General features: G+C 39.1%; 1 long non-coding RNA gene across 2 annotated transcripts in view; it reads right to left on the bottom strand.

Annotated features, from left to right (window-relative positions):
* LOC120781946 overlaps positions 1 to 17,718 on the bottom strand; it is a 69,641-nt gene that overhangs the window by 32,258 nt on the left and 19,665 nt on the right. Inside the window, exon 2 of one of the 2 annotated variants that reach the window (XR_005706196.1) lies at positions 17,301 to 17,384. This is a non-coding gene — a long non-coding RNA (uncharacterized LOC120781946). Of the gene's footprint in view, positions 1 to 17,300; positions 17,503 to 17,718 lie in introns of those variants that run through there. The other variant, XR_005706195.1, reaches the window with a different exon arrangement.

Genomic DNA, 17,718 nt, shown 5'->3' with positions numbered 1-17,718 from the left:
CTTTTACTATAACCAGCAACTTGAAACCTAAGCGCAGTAGGTAACATACAACGGCGCTAAGGTCTCAAGTTAATTCTTACGGGCTCCACATGCCAATAAGAATGATTATTGAAACACAACTTTATAGTATTAAAACAGAGAATATTTTATTAAAAATAAAACTAAAATAATCGATCCATATATAAAAGCTAATATGAAGGATGAATCTGATGCTGTTTAATAATTTTGTTAATATCAGGTTCCAATTTACTCAAGAACAGTCGCAAGTCGCCACGTTCGGTAACAAGCTAACGATTTTTATTTTTAGTAAGCAGTGTTGTCACAGCACTAAATCCACGTTCACACAAATATGACGATGGGAATGCTATCAAGAATCGTTGAACGATTGACCACAATCCAGGGTACAATTGCGAGATCGGTTTTTGTAGCCAAAATTCTTGGTAACCATTTTTGAACTTGATTTTTATTTGCTCGTTTGTTGTCAATTCTATAAGTTCTTCTTCCAGCTGAGGTGACATTGCTGTGTTGACATTTGAAAACAAATCCAACACCCAGTCTGGTATTTCCAAGTTCAAAATGTCCTGGTATCGTTCGGTGAAGTCAATGTGAAGGTTTTCCAAATGTTGGCAATAGGCAAACAACTCGTCGTTTTTGCATGATACTGACAAATTCGGAAAATTGTGAAACTCACGTCTGCCCAGATTCTTTTTATGTAGAACCAGTTTGGCTGCGAAAGCAGCAACGACGTTTTTTGTTTTAATTAAATTTAGTTTATCGCCTTGCAGCTGGAGATTCATGTCGTTGAACAATTTATACAGGTCTGTCATGTAAGCTATATCATTCTTTGATGTTGTGAGCTTGTCTTGAAATTCTGTATCTTTAGTTTCCAAGAACTCTATAACAGAGTCAAACAGGTTGTAGAATCGAGTCAGACAATTGCCTCTTGATAGCCAACGAACTTCAGTATGAAACAACAAACGATTGAAATCCTCGTCATTAGTAACACAAAGCTGATGAAATAATCTATCATTCAAAGAGCTGTTGCGGATTTTATTGACTGCTTTGATGACATATTGCAGTGATTGAAATAGTTTTTCACTTAAGTTTCTAGCAACTTAATGTTGTCTATGAATAACGCAATGTACACCAAGGACATCTGGAATTTTATTTTTTAAGTACGCTATGAAGCCTTTATGGCACCCTGTCATAGCCGGAGCGCCATCCGTAGCAACTGAAATAATATTTTTCAAAGGAATTTCTACCTCATCGCAAAACTTTTCCAATATATTGAATATGGTTTCGCTTTTTGTATCGGTCTCTAAATTTCCAGCAAATAATAGTTCTTCACATATTTTCTCATCTTTAATAAACCTCACGTAAGACAACAACAATGCTTCATTAGTTGGTAAAGTGGACTCATCCAGCTGAATTGAAAATTTACTTGACCTCAGTTGATCGTACAATGATTCTTCAATGTTTTCAGCCATTTCATTAATTCGTCTTTGCAGAGAATTATTACCCAAAGGAATTTTTCAGATAATATCTGCGGCCGGTGTATGAAGCACGGTAGTTATTACTTCATTTATTGCTGGCAATATTAACTCTTCTGCGATGCTATGTGGTTTGCCTTTTTGAGCAATTAACAAAGAGATATTGTACGAAGCTCGAAGTCCGTCGTCATCTTGCTTAGCAGCCGCCGAAAATAGTTTTGCTACACTTGGCTGAGTATTATGCTTCTTCTCTAGGTCTTGAAAATATGCTACATTCTTGTCTCTCTTATCTGGATGCATTTTATTTAAATGATCTTGCAGTCTTGAATGCTTCATTCGAAAATGTTTTTAGACATAGAAGACACAAAGGAGGATGGGTTTGTGGGATTTTCAATGAATCCGAATTTAATGTATTCCGCACAGTATTGCCGTCTCTTCTTTTTTACTTCCGACATTGTTTTGCTTTGGGAAATACGATTAACTTCGCGAGTAGTGTAAAGGAGGCGTAAGTAATGCTCATCTATTGCGCGCAAAACCACAAATGAATATAAAATAAATAGTACATTGTTTACATAGGAATGCTTAAGCACAATTATTATATAGTAGTCCAAAAATATGAATTCTTATTCTTCCTAGAAATACATTTGTAAAAAAAGGATCTTTCTCCTTTTCGTATTATCTTATATTTCCCAGAAATACATTTGTAAAAAAGGATCTTTCTCCTTTTCTTATTATCTTATTTTTCCCAGAAATACATTTGTAAGAAAGGATAAAGATCCTTTTTTATTTTCCACATAAAAGATTTAAGGAGTTAAAAAGCTCAAAACGTGCGTTACATCAGCTACCTACCCGACGTCATTTCGCAAGTGATAAAATAAATTATTCAAGAGCTCAAAGCATTCGCTACATCAGCTCGAACCTACCTACCCTACACCTTTCTGCAAATGATTATATTATGATAGCAAATGCCCACATACAGATTTGGCAATGGCAATAGCAATACGTTTGACAGTTCTTCTTCTTCTTATTAATTGGCGTAGACAGTCGTTTTTCTTTTCGCTACGTGGCGCCAATTGGATATTCCAAGCGAAGCCAGGTCCTTCTCCACTTCGTCCTTCCAACGGAGTGGAGGTCTTCCTCTTCCTCTGCCTCCCCCGGAGGGTATTGCGTCGAATACTTTCAGAGCTGGAGTGTTTTCATCCATCCGGGCAACATGACCTTGCCAGCGTAGCCGCTGCCTTTTAATTCGCTGAACTATGTCAATGTCGTCGTATATCTCGTACAGCTCATCGTTCCATCGAATGCGATATTCGCCGTGGCCAATGCGCAAAGGACCATAAATCTTTCGCAGAATTTTTCTCTCGAAAACTCGTAACGTCGACTCATCGGTTGCTGTCATCGCCCAAGCCTCTGCACCATATAGCAGGACGGGAATTATGAGCGACTTATAGAGTTTAGCTTTCGTTCGTCGAGAGAGGACTTTACTTTTCAATTGCCTACTCAGTCCGAAGTAGCACCTGTTGGCAAGAGCAATCCTGCGTTGGATTTCCATTGTTGGTGGTGTTAATGCTGGTTCCTAAATAGACGAAATTATCTACAACTTCAAAGTTATGACTGTCAACAGTGACTTGAGAGCCAAGTCGCGAGTGCGACGACTGTTTGTTTGATGACAGGAGATATTTCGTTTTGCCCTCGTTCACTACCAGACCTATTTTCTGTGCTTCCTTGTCCAGCCTAGAGAAAGCAGAACTAACGGCGCGGGTGTTGAGGCCGATGATATCAATATCGTCGGCATACGCCAGCAGCTGTACACTCTTATAGATAGAAGATGGTACTTTCTCTATTAAGTTCTGCACCTCGAACTATTTTCTCCAGGAGCAGGTTGAAGAAGTCGCACGATAGGGAGTCGCCTTGTCTGAAACCTCGTTTGGTATCGAACGGCTCGGAGAGGTCCTTCCCGATCCTGACGGAGCTTTTCGTGTTGTTCAACGTCAGTTTACACAGCCGTATTAGTTTTGCGGGGATACCAAATTCAGACATCGCGGCATAAAGACGGCTCCTTTTCGTGCTGTCGAAAGCAGCTTTGAAATCGACGAAGAGGTGGTGTGTGTCGATTCTTCTTTCACGGGTCTTTTCCAAGATTTGGCGCATGGTGAATATCTAGTCGGTTGTTGATTTTCCAGGTCTGAAGCCACACTGATAAGGTCCAATCAGTTTGTTGACGGTGGGCTTTAATCTTTTCACACAATACGCTCGATAGAACCTTATATGCGATGTTGAGGAGGCTAATCCCACGATAGTTGGCGCAGATTGTGGGGTCTCCTTTTTTATGGATTGGGCATAGCACACTTAAATTCCAATCGTTGGGCATGCTCTCGTCCGACCATATTTTACAAAGAAGCTGATGCATGCTCCCTATTAGTTCTTCGCCGCCGTGTTTGAATAGCTCGGCCGGTAGTCCGTCGGCCCCTGCCGCTTTGTTGTTCTTGAGGCGGGCAATTGCTATTCGAACTTCTTCTTGGTCGGGTAATGGAACGTCTGCTCCATCGTCATCGATTGGGGAATCGGGTTCTCCTTCTCCTGGTGTTGTGCGTTCACTGCCTTTCAGCAGGCTGGAGAAGTGTTCACTCCATAATTTAACTATGCTCTGGGCATCAGTGACTAGATCACCTTTGGGGGTTCTACAAGAGTATGCTCCGGTCTTGAAACCTTCTGTAAGCCGCCGCATTTTTGCGTAGAATTTTCGAGCATTACCCCTGTCGGCCAGCTTATCAAGCTCTTCGTACTCACGCATTTCGGCCTCTTTCTTCTTCTGTCTGCAAATGCGTCTCGCTTCCCTCTTCAACTCTCGGTATCTATCCCATCCCGCACGTGTAGTGGTCGATCGTAACGTGGCGAGGTAGGCAGCCTGTTTTCTCTCTCCGCTGCGACACGGCACTCTTCGTCGTACCAGCTGTTCTTTTGCTCTTTCCGAAAACCAATGGTTTCGGTTGCAGCTGTACGTAAGGAGTTTGAAATGCAGTCCCACAGTTCCCTTATACCGAGTTGTTGACGAGTGCTCTCAGTGAGCAGAAGTGCAAGCCGAGTAGAAAATCGTTCGTCTGTCTGTTGTCATAGCAGCTTCTCGACGTCGAACCTTCCTTTTGTTTGGTGGCGTGCGTTTTTTGCTGCCCGGAGGCGGGTGCGAATCTTAGCTGCAACATGATAGTGGTCCGAGTCGATGTTAGGACCTCGGAGCGCACGCACATTTAAAACACTGGAGACGTGTCTTCCGTCTATCACAACATGATCGATCTAGTTGGTAGTTTTTCGATCCGGAGACAGCCAGGTAGCTTGATGAATCTTTTTATGCTGGAATCTAGTACCACAGATAACCATATTTCGCCGAAGTCGATCGTCCTCAACCCATTTGGGGATGTTTCGTCGTGGAGGCTGAATTTAACGACCGTAGTGCCAAATATACCTTCTTTGGCCACCCTGGCGTTAAAGTCGCCAAGCACGATTTTGACATCGTGGCGGGGGCAGCCCTCATAAGTGCGCTCCAAGCACTCATAAAAGGCATCTTTGGTCACATCGTCCTTCTCTTCCGTCGGGGCGTGGGCGCAAATCAGCGATATGTTGAAGAACCTCGCTTTGATGCGGATTGTGGCTAGACGTTCATTCACCGGAATAAATGATAGTACTCGGCGACGGAGTCTCTCTACCACCACGAATCCAACACCAAACTTGCGCCTCTTTTATATGGCCACTGTAGTAAATGTCACAAGGACCTACTCGTCTCAGTCCTTGTCCCGTCCATCTCATTTCTTGGATGGCGGTGATGTCAGCCTTTATTTTTGCGAGGACATCAACCAGCTGGGCAGCGGCACCTTCCCAATTAAGGGTCCGGACATTCCAGATGCATGCCCTCAAATCATAGTCCTTATTTCGTTTGCCAAGGTCGTCATCAAAAGGGGGGTCTCTCATTCGAGGCTGTGATTTCCTTTTCATTAGGGGTGTTTTTTTAAGTGGCGGGTTCCAAACCCAGCGCAAAACCCTATGCAGGGGGATGTTTCGCCTTCTCACATTAGCTCGCCTTCGAACGGATGTTCTTAGGCTACCCAGAGGATACTTGGTCAAAGACCGGAAGTAGTGGAATGCTTGAGCCATGTGTAAAATAATCGTTTCTGGCCACTCCCAAGTGAATGGCGATCAGAGAACTTTCCTCACTTGCGTGAACTTCTACACATGACTCCATCCTCCTCCGTTTGACAGTTAGTATTCTATAAATTCTATCCTGTCGAGATGCCCCGTTATGAAACGGAGCGACCGATTGACATGATTTTCATTTTTTCTATGTTCAATAAAATAGGACAGATATATGAACTACGCGGAGAGAAATATAGAACCGAGTTTGAGCAATCTTTTAATTCATATTAGTTGATGTTCACAAGGTGTTGTTGAGAGTCGAGAGCTCATGTAGTCGTTGTCTAAGAGGCCTCCTAGCTAAATAAAATTACAAATAAGCCCCCAGGCCTCTACACAACGCCCCCATTTTCTTTCTGGGTCTCTTACCGCCCCTCTTTATACCTGCAGCGCCCACAAGGGGGCGTTATCGCCCACTTTGGGAAACACTGGTGTAGTAGACAAATTGTGAAATAAAGAGATTTTGTTAAATTGAATTAAACGGGTTTTGGTTTTATTTGTCAATCCAGAGATACGAACCTGATAAAGTAAGCTAGTAAGGAGTAAATTCGCAACAATATGGTATTATATCTAAACAAACTATCAACTAGTAATTAAGTATCATACTAGTTAGTATAAATAGAAGTAAGAACCATCTAATAAGTTAGTCTTAAGAGTATGAATAAAGAGTACACATTTCGGTGCAGCTCAAAATATGTATATTCTTTTGACTCATTTTTACTTAATGTAAAAATTATACAGCGCACTGCCCAATGATGGTTGTTCCATACATTTTAAGAGCGATAGGCGTACAAAAAATTTAATATCTTTGGAATGGTATGAATGAACAAAATTTTTTTTGCAGTTTATTAAAGGTGAATATTACAAAAAATTATGTAAAATATTATTATTATAATTAGACTTCCATATTCACTTGTAATGAAGGCTTATATTTGAAACGATAGCTGTTTTTCATAGAACAATGATTAAATTTTTTAATTGGAATTTCTGAATGCGCATATACATACATATACACATTTATATATGCTTATACATGAGAGCATACATATGATTAATATGATAGAAAATATATGTATATATTAATATAATAAATTTAATTTCTATTAATAAGCAATATTATACAAAAATATTTATAAATAAATTATATTATGAAAAAACCAAAAACAATTATTAAATATGCAAGTCCAAATTGACTATAAATATTACTTTGAATGCATTTATACAAAATTATACTCAAATCAATAAATATGATTGCATATAAATCTATAAATAAATAAGCCAAAAGATCAAAAATTCCAAGAATGATTCCATAAGTGTATACAAGTCTTATGATAACTTGTTATCTGTTAAACTGTTTAACGTCAAGGTTGCGTGTGTCGTAAGTCAGCAGAAGTTATCATAAGAAAATGTCAATGTTGCGGCAAAAGTTGCGCGTAGCCTGAGTCAGCGGAAGTTATCGAAATAATGATTACAAAGTTCAATGTTACGACAAAAGTTGCGCTTGGCCCGAGTCGGCATTCTTTCGCCGGTAAGAACAGGAAACTGCAGTGCAGCTGGCAGCGGATGCCTTCAGGGAGTGTAGTTTGCTGATTTTTTAGGCTGAAATATGATTAGTATTAAGCCATTTGTAATAAAACCAAAAAAGTGTCTATTTTTATTAATAATTGGCGCCCAAAGTGGGGCATAGACGAAAGTTCTGTTTAATAAAAATTTTTTTTAGTGAAATCTAAGAGAAATCGCTATCAACAAACCAGAGAAGAACCGAAGAAGATGCTAAACTTGTCAGATCACATCCTCCAACGGAAATGCAGCATTTATGGAAACCTATTATTGTAAGTTGAGAAACTCATGCTTCATTATTGTGCGTGATTAAATTAATATAAAGTTTTGTGGTTTCCCGGTTTACAAATTATTGGTGAATAAAGAAATAACTTTGAAACGTACAACAAAGTTCATATTTTAGAGGACTGTGATTATCTGCTTCATTTTAATTACGCATTCCCTGATTGATTGTCCTATTGAACCCATAGTTTTCTTAACTAGTTTCCAACTTTGAGAATATTAACTTATCAGAAAGAACAAAATAAAAAAGTGAAATGAACGAATCAAGTCTAACTCAGATAGTGAATGCAGTTGTTACTGCGGCATTGGGGGTTCAGAGAAGGGAATTTGAGGAAAACTCAAAGGGTTGCAAGATCAAATAGGTAGTTGGTCAAAAGAACCGGTGGTGAATAAATTTGAAAAAATAAAAATTATCTCTGGTAGGAGATGCGAAGAATCACTTGCTGTGGTATCGCAACCTGAATTTTCAGGACAACCTGATTATTATGTTTCTTGGCGAGAGGCGGCACATAACGCATACGAAATATTTAAGAGTTACGATGGTAGCTCTCGGCATTATCAAGCTGTGACTATCCGCCGCTGCGCTATTATCATTTTTCAGCACAATCTTAAATTTCGAGGCAATTATAGCACGACTGGACTTCACATATTCTGACAAACGACCAACGTACCTAATTGAACAAGAGCTATCCACCCTAAGGCAAGGCTCCTTAAGCGTTCTGCAATTCTACGACGAGGTCGAGAAGAAACTATCTTCACTAATCAACAAGACAAAGATGTCTCACGAAAGTAATATTGCGGACGCGATTAATGAAAACTATCGCGCAAATGCTTTAGAGTCTTCATTTCCGGACTTAGGTAACCCCTGTGCCATATCCTTTTTGCATCGAAACCAAGTGACTTGCCATCCGCGTTGGCACTTGCTCAAGAGGTCGATGCAAACCACGAACGATACATATTTGCAGAATGCTTTGCGAAGAGGCCGACGTGACAAAGAAAACAAATGGCAGCCAAAGGGGTGCCAAATATGTCAACAGTCAAAACACATACGATAAGGTGAATGTGGATATGCAAAAAGCTCCCCATTTCATAAGGCAGTATAAGACTGACCGCCAATTCAATGAGCAATTCCTCCAAAGGAACGAGAACGGATATAGTCACCGACACAACTTGAGCCAGTAGCGACGAGTCGACTCACAGCCACGACAGGAACCAATGGATGTAGATCCCTCCTCATCTCGCCCACGGCAACCTACCAACCTCAGAGAGAACGAAAACGCGCAGTTTCAAAAGCCCAAGGCAACTTCTGACCGTCAGACAGGGCCAAAATTTTATAGGGTAAATCATTTGACCCAAAATAATGACAGTGAATCAAGCTAAGAATCGTATGAAGTCTTAGCGGAGTCAGTCGTTGAAGACTTGGAGGCAGAGGAACTAAATTTTTTAGGGGAGAGCCTCGCCTGCCTTGTGCTGTTAAAATATTAGGCGGGCGGAAGATAAAGTTTTTTATTGACACGGGCGTATCTAAAAATTATATTAGGCCTCTGGAGGGTCTTATAGGTATTAAGCCAATCAATAAGGAATTTAAAGTGAAATCAATACATGGATTAATAAACAAATGCAAAGTGACTTTTTTGGTGTAGTGTCAGATTTTTTTATTCTACCTAATTTAAATATGTTCGACGGAATCGTAGCTCTAGACTTACTAAATAGGGTGCACGCAAATATTAATCTAAAGGGAAACGTTATTAAGTACGCCACGCCTCAGGTAATGAAATAATTCACTTCCTCAAGGGCAATGATGACAGTCTCCAGCTGCAGACCGAATCCGTTCCAGTAACCATAAGGGATGATTTTAATACTATGTATAATACAGCGCGTGTCTGGGGTATTCGCGGATCCAAACGAGAAACTATCTTACAATGTTAACATTGTGGCTACAATCCGCACTAGGGATAACGAGCCAACATAAGTATATGCCCATATCCCTTAGGCGTAGCTGATTTCGTAAAAGCAGAGATTAGAGATCTCCTCCTAAATGGTATTATACGACCTTCGCAGTCGCCTCTTAATAATCCTATTTGGGTAGTAGACAAAGAGTACTTCGATGAAGATGGAGTAAAAAGAACGGTTTGGTAATTGACTTTCTTAAACTTAACGAAAAAGCAATAGAAGATGCATACCCCGTTCCAAAATGTGTTTGGCCTAAATAATGCGCCCAGTATTTTGAAGAGGGCAATTGATGACGCCCTTAGGGAACATATTGGCTTTGTTTATATTGATGATTGAGAACTCCAATACATTGGTTTTCAGATATCAAATGGGGTGACAAAAACTTTTTCACAAAAAATTGAAGCAATCCGAAGCTTCCTGAAACCAACAACTTTAAGGGGTGTTCGGTCATTTCTAGGCATGCCAGGATACTATAGGTGTTTTGTTCGCTACTACGCTAAAATTGCAAAACCTCTAAGCAATATCCTTAGAGTCGAATATGGTAAGGTGTCCGCCTCCCAATCAAAAAAAAAATAAACATCTCATTCGACCAAGATAAAAGGAACGCGTTTATTAAACTAAAAAATATACTTATGGCAGAAGACGTTATGGTGGCTTATCCAGACTTTAGAAAAGCGAACGACCTGACCACAATGCCTCTTCACACGCCCTTGGAGCGGTACTTTCCCAGGGAGGAAGACCAATCACAATAATTTCGAGAACACTTGATAAAAAGAAGAGCATTTTGCCACTAATGAGCGGAAGCTTCTAGCCATTGTGTGGGCCCTCAAAAGCCTTACGCATTACTTGTATGGTGTCAAGGAATTAAACATTTGCACCGACCATCAACCCCTTACCTTTGCGGTGTCAGATCGCAACCCGAACCCAAAAATAAAAAAGGTGGAAAGCTCTATAAGCCAGGGAAAGATAATTTGGTAGCCGATGCTCTATCACGCCAATTTATACATTCTTTAGATCCTGAGCCCGAGTCAGATAAAGCCACTATTCATAGTGAACAATTACTTACCTACACTATGGAAATAGTCTCTAAACCGGTAAATGTCTATCGAAACCCATAAATTCTGGTATCAGGCAATCATCATTAGAAGAAGACATTTGTGCTTTTCGGAAACAAATTACGTCACTTCCTTACATTTACTGAAAATGAGACTTTGTTCAAAATGCGCCAGAAGTATTAAAATATGATGTAGTTAATAGTATTCATTGTGAGTTACCTCTGCTAGCACAGATCCAGCATTGGCTAATAACTGCGTTCCCAAACACACAATAAATTTGTTACAGACATTTTTGACCCCAACAATAATCGCACATTAGCATAACAGAGCTCACCGTGCTTCTCAGGAAAACGTTAAGCAAATATTGCAAGATTATTTTTTGGCTAGAATTGAGAAGAAGGCCAGAGAAGTGGTAGTATTCTTCACAGAACCTCTTATGGGCAGGTGGAGAGATTTCACAGTACCATTGGAGAAATCGCTAAATACCTGAAATTGGAAACGGAGATTGAGGACACAACGGACCTCATTTTACTCGCCACAATCGAATACAATAAGAGCATTCACTCAGTAACAGGCGAGAAATCAGTGGATGTCTTCCACTCGCAGGTAGAAAAAACTGAGCAGGCCAAAAATATCGTGGAAAAAGCCCAAGAGGCAACACGAAGAATTCATAACAAGAACATTCGGTGTGGGCGATACAGTTCTCATCAAGTCAAATAAACGCCTAGGACATAAACTCACTCCCTTGTACGCCGAAGGTGTGGTCCAAGAAGAAGATTTGGGCTGCACGGTTAGGGTAAATGGTAGGATAGTTCATAAGGATAATCTGCGTTAGTTAAAGCTAATAACTATAAGTTCTCTCCTCATCTTCACCTGTCTTTCTTTATATAGACTACCAATCCTTGCGCCCTCTTTGGTTTCGAAACTTACCAACGGCAAAACTGTACACTACTCTCACTCGGACTATTTACCGACTACGGATAATGACATGGTTTTATGGGACTCCTACGGTTACACTAGGCACACAACAAATCTCACGGCCTATGCCGATTTGACGCTTGCATTTTAGCAATCGCACTGGCACAACTAGGGTTATTAAACCCGATTATTTTTGATAACCATGAAATATATTCAATTTTGAAAACCGAGTCACTCAACAAGATCACCGTAACTGATTTGTTATTAGTTTTTAAGTTTAAAGTATTTCATGAAAATAACCTTTTCCACTTCCTAGTTAAGTTTCCTAGACCTAAGCTTATCTGTATTAGGAAAACTATAGCACCTGGTGCACATAACAACAAAATGCTATAACTTCGAAATAACGCTGTAGCTGTCTACTCCCTGGACGATTGTGTTAAGACAACTATAAAACTTTCCAGGAAACTAAATATTACGACGTGCGCTCAAAAGTTGGTAGCCAGGGTTATAGCAAAATGCAGAACATCATTTGGCCAACTAGATCCTGTTCAAGAAATTGATGATGGCCTGGTCGTTAAAAACCATCACACCGCAACAGTAACACATGACAACGCTACTGTTTCACTAAAAAGATGTACTTACCAAGTAACATTTTCAAGTAAAGCTAACGTTAATGGAACGATCTACACAAATCGAAACGACATCCCAATAAGAGTAGCCGGACTTCCTTGGGCAGGACTATATAATATGTTTACCTTACTTACGACACCCAACTCTGGAAAATCGCCAACTAATGGTTTGACCAATGGTTACAAGACAAGACGAACAACAACATCATTGATCCTAATAGCATTAACTGTCATTGCCGTGTTTCTGATCCTAATAACCTCTGCTAGAAAACGGAGAAAGCAGGCTCCAATAGTAAGACTAGTGCAAAACATCACTCAGCCGCCAACAAGAGGGTCCGCGGACGTACCACACTTCGGAAGGGGGAAGAATCATAAAACTGTTTAACAATATAATGTTACGTCAAGGTTGCGCGTAGCCTGAGTCAGCGGAAGTTATCGAAATATTGTTTACAAAGTTCAATTTACGACAAAAGTTGCGCGTGGCCCGAGTCAGCATTCTTACGGCGGTAAAAACAGGAAACTGCAGTGCAGCTGGCAGCGGATGCCTTCAGGGAGTGTAGTTTGCTGAGTATTAAGCTGGTACTCATGGAAACAAGTCCATTTCCATTTGAATAAACCATTTGTAATATAATCAAAAAAGTGTTTATTTTTATTTATAATTTACATATATTTCGCACTCTTTAGTTTTGTAACACTAAAATAAGAAAAAAAAGTAAGGAAGGGCTAAGTACGGGAGTCACCGAACATTTTATACTCTCGCATGATAAAGTGATAATAATTTACATATTTTTTTTATTTTGCTGTAAAATTAATTAGATTAGATCAATTTGTGTACTTTGAGTATTGAATTGTATTTTCATTTCCTAATGTATATATTATACAGAGAAGGCATCAGATGGAATTCAAAATAGCGTTATATTGGAAGAAGGCGTGGCTGTGAACCGATTTCACCCATATTTCGTACATGTCATCAGGGTGTTAAGAAAATATTATGTACCGAATTTCATTGAAATCGGTTGAGTAGTTCCTGAGATATGGTTTTTGGTCCATAAGTGGGCGGCGCCACTCTCATTTTCAATTTTTAAAAACGCCTGGGTGCAGCTTCCTTCTGTTACTTTTTCCGTAAAATTTTGTGTTTCTGACGTTTTTTGTTAGTCGGTTAACACACTTTTAGTGATTTTCAACATAACCTTTGTATGGGAGGTGGGCGTGGTTATTATCCGATTTCTTCCATTTTTGAACTGTATATGGAAATGCCTGAAGGAAACGACTCTATAGAGTTTGGTTGACATAGCTATAGTAGTTTTCGAGATATGTACAAATCTTTTCCAAAAAAATTACGTCCAAGTATGTCCCTCCCTAATGCGATCCTTTGTGCCAAATTTCACTTTAATATCTTTATTTATGGCTTAGTTATGACACTTTATAGGTTTTCGGTTTTCGCCATTTTGTGGGCGTGGCAGTGGGTGGATTTTGTCCATCTTCGAACTTAACCTTCTTATGGAGCCTAGAAATACGTGTACCAAGTTTCATCATGATATCTCAATTTTTACTCAAGTTATAGCTTGCACGGACGGACGGACAGACGGACGGACGGACAGACAGACATCCGGATTTCAACTAAACTCGTCACCCTGATCACTTTGGTATCTATAACTTTGTATCTGACTCTTTCACTTTTAGGACTTACAAACAACCGTTATGTGAACAAAACTATAATACTCTCCTTAGCAACTTTGTTGCGAGAGTATAATAAAGAGACACAATTACACAAAAATTATTCGCGTGCTTCACCACAGGTTACTTGTAAATCAGGGGCACATAATTGAGTGTTAAATGAGAAAAATTATGCTAGTTTCTATTCTAGAAAAATTCTATTCTGAATAAAATTTATAAATATTTTCTTTATATTGTAAATCAAGCGTAAAATATTTTAAATCGACAAGAGCTATGTTGCAACTTAACCCTTTCTTTAATTTTGGAAGAAACATCAGCAGCAACATAAACAAAGGCTCGGGGAGATGTAATGGTGTTTGCTTTTATGAATAAAACGAGTGTGTTTGTTGAAAATGCGCTTGCGTTCATGAAAGAAAATGTTGTTGTTATGTGTTTTTCTATAAATTTGGGCGTCGACCATATTGACTGTTAACAATGTCTGGGGCTTTTGTGGGTTACATATTTACATTCGCATGCATATGTGTTTATAGGTTTGCGTTTGCATTATTTGATGGGTAATGTCATACACACTTATGTACTTATAGAACAATGCGCTCTATGTCTTTTTACTGCAGAGTGATGATATCGTTATTTGAATACGCGAAGGTGTGCTTATGTATATATGTACGTACGTCCATGATATGTCCTTATATATATAAGTTTTAAATGATTTTATATAAATTATGATTGTAATTTTATGTAAATATAACCATCATATGTCATATGTTAAATACTATAAGTGCTCTGCCTAACCCATAAAAAGGGAGACCTCACAATCTGCGCGAACTACCGTGGGATAAGCCTTCGCGTATTAGGTTCCGTCGAGCGTATTGTGTGAAAGATTAATGCCCACCGTCAACAAATTGATTGGACCTTATCAGTGTAACTTTAGACCTGGCAAATCAACAACCGACCAAATATTCATCATGCGCCAATTCTTGGAAAATACCCCTGAAAAGAAAAATGACACACACTACCTTTTCGTCGATTTCAAAGCTGCTTTGACAGCACGAAAAGGAGCTGCCTTTATGCCGCCCTATCTGAATGTCCCTCAAAACTAATACGGCTGTGTAAACTGACGTTGAGCAATACTAAAAGCTCCGCCAAGATCCGGAACTAACTCTACGAGCCGTTCTGTACCAAACGAGGATTCAGACAAGGCTGCTCAATCTCCTGCTGGAGAAAATAATTCGAGCTGCAGAACTTAATCCAGCAGGTACAATCTTCTATAAGAGTGTACAGCTGCTGGCGTATGCCGATGATATTAATATCATTGACCTCAACCGCGCCGTTAGTTCTGCTTTCTCTAAAATGGATAAAGAAGCAATGCAAATGGGTCAGGTAGTGAACGAGGGCAAGACGAAGTATTTGGTGTCATCAAACCAACAGGCATCGCACTCGCGACTAGGCTCCAACGTTACTGTTGGCAGTCATGTCTTCGAAGTCGTAGATAATTTCGTCTATCGGCCAACTATCTCTTGCCAACAGGTACTATGGACTGAGTAGGAAGTTGAAAAGTAACAAACCAAAACTCTCTAGGTCAATTATTATTCCCGTCTTGTTACATGGTTCAGAGGCAAGGACGATGACAACATCTGCTGAGTCGATGTTACGAGCTTTCTAGAGAAATGTTTTACGAAAGATTTATGGTTTTTCGGGCATTGGCCACGGCGAATACCGCATTCGATGGAACGATGAGCTGTATGAGATATACGACGACATTAACACAGTTCAGGAATTAAGAGACAGCGGCTACGCTGGCTAGTTCATGTCGTCTGAACGGACCAAAACGATCCAGCATTTAAATTATTCGACGCAGTATCCGCCAGGGGAATCTTTGCTTGGAATCTTAAATTGGCGTCACGTTATAGTACATTTTCAACAAAATGTAATAAAATGGACACGTGTTCATAAATATACACAAACTAATATTGATATCAATACAAATGATTGCTTATAAACATATACCCCAAAAGGCTAACATGCGTCTGTAATATCAATGCAAACTTCTGAACATAATTTCCATACAATGTTCAGCTCTCTTCACGCGCCTCTGTTAGCTTTCATCGTATTTTGTTAGCTCTTAACAATTCACACGCTTGGCTGCAGTTGGACCTTCTCTGTAATTTACGATCGCTGCAAAATACGATTTGCAAGTTCTCATTGTTTGATATCCTCTGCATCAACCTGCCACCTTTTTTTTTCTTTTGCCAACCACCACCGTCATCTCGATATACCATAGAAAATATCATTTGTATGAAAAACAATAATATTTTTATACCCTGTACAGGGTATATTAAGTTTGTCACGAAGTTTGTAACACCCAGAAGGAAGCGTCGGAGACCCTATGAAGTATATATATAAGCGATCAGTATGTTGAGCTGAATCGATTTAGCCATGTCCGTCTGCCTGTCTGTCCGTCCGTCCGTCGGTCTGTCTGTATATATACGAACTAGTCCCTCAGTTTTTAAAATATCGTTTTGAAATTCTGCAAACGTCATTTCCTTTCAAGAAACTGCTCGTTTGTCGGAACGGCCGATCGGACCACTATAACATTTAGCTGCCATACAAACTGAACGATCGGAATCAAGTTATTGTATGAAAAACTTCCACATATGACAATGTATCTTCACAAAAGTTGGCACAGGTTATTTTCTAAGATAATTTTGTATTATACGAAGAAATTGTTCAGATTGTTCAGATATATTCACGAAATTTGGTAAGAATTATTTTATAAAGCAACAATGTAATCTCTGAAAAAGTTGTTCAGATTGGTTAACCATAGCATATAGCTGCTATACAAACTGAATGATCGGAATCAAATGCTTGCATGGGAAACTTCCTCATTTGACAATATATCTTCACGAAATTTTGGTAGGAGTTATTGCTCATAGAATTAATGTAATATCGAAAGAAATTGTTTAGATCGGTTAACTATAGCATATAGCTGCCATACAAACCGAACGATCGGAATCAAGGGCTTGTATGGAAAACTTTCGCAATTGTCGTTGTATCTTCCCGAAATTTGACATGGATTACTGCTCAAGGTAATAACATAATCTCCGCAAAAATTGTTCAGATCGGATTACTATAGCATATAGCTTCCATACAAACTGGAAACTGAATTACTAAAAGAAATACACCTGTGAAGGGTATATTAGCTTCGGTGCAACCGAAGTTAACTTTTTTCTTGTTTTTATAAGATATTGTGAAACGCATATAAATGGGATCTCTCGTACACTGATTTGTTCGGCTTTTTTTATTTTCATTTTTACTTATTGTATGATTTGAAAAGAAAGTGGTGAGTATTTTCCAATAAATTAGGTCATGTTTCCTTCTTTTATCCGACTTCACGGAATATGTACATATATAGGTACATTAATGAACTATCGTAATTTAATTAGGTAGCTGGGAATTCTGGGGAATATTGTGGCATTATTACCAATAAAACCGGATTTTAATACAATACTATTAGTCCGAATAGTACATATGTATACATATATTATACTTACCAGGGGATAAATATTCTGCAATGAGGAAATGTTGTATAAAACCGAACTGTTCCAGAAACCACGAAGAGTATGTTCCACTCGAATCTGTAAAATGATTTTAAGGCAATGAATCTGTTCGAATTAAATGAACTATCAAAAACATCATCTCTGATAAAGGTACAAATATAGAAATTATTAAATGTGAGCGATATCTAAAATACCACTTTCATTATTCTATACAAATTTATTCATAGTAATAGCTTGGCTGGAAGTTATAAAACATCGTTTGTAAACACTTTCACTTCGCTAAAATTTTTCCTCTTTACAATTCTCTAGTTGAATTTGCAATTCGCAACACCAAAGCGTACAAAATACAACTTGTGCAAGAACCGAAGCCGCTCGACATTCCCAAGCGACATCGCTTCCAAGAACATCGGAC

This window comes from Bactrocera tryoni, unplaced genomic scaffold (genome assembly GCF_016617805.1).
Source record: "Bactrocera tryoni isolate S06 unplaced genomic scaffold, CSIRO_BtryS06_freeze2 scaffold_760, whole genome shotgun sequence".
Classification (NCBI taxonomy): Eukaryota; Metazoa; Arthropoda; class Insecta; order Diptera; family Tephritidae; genus Bactrocera; species Bactrocera tryoni.
This window is presented reverse-complemented; position numbering and strand designations above follow the sequence as displayed.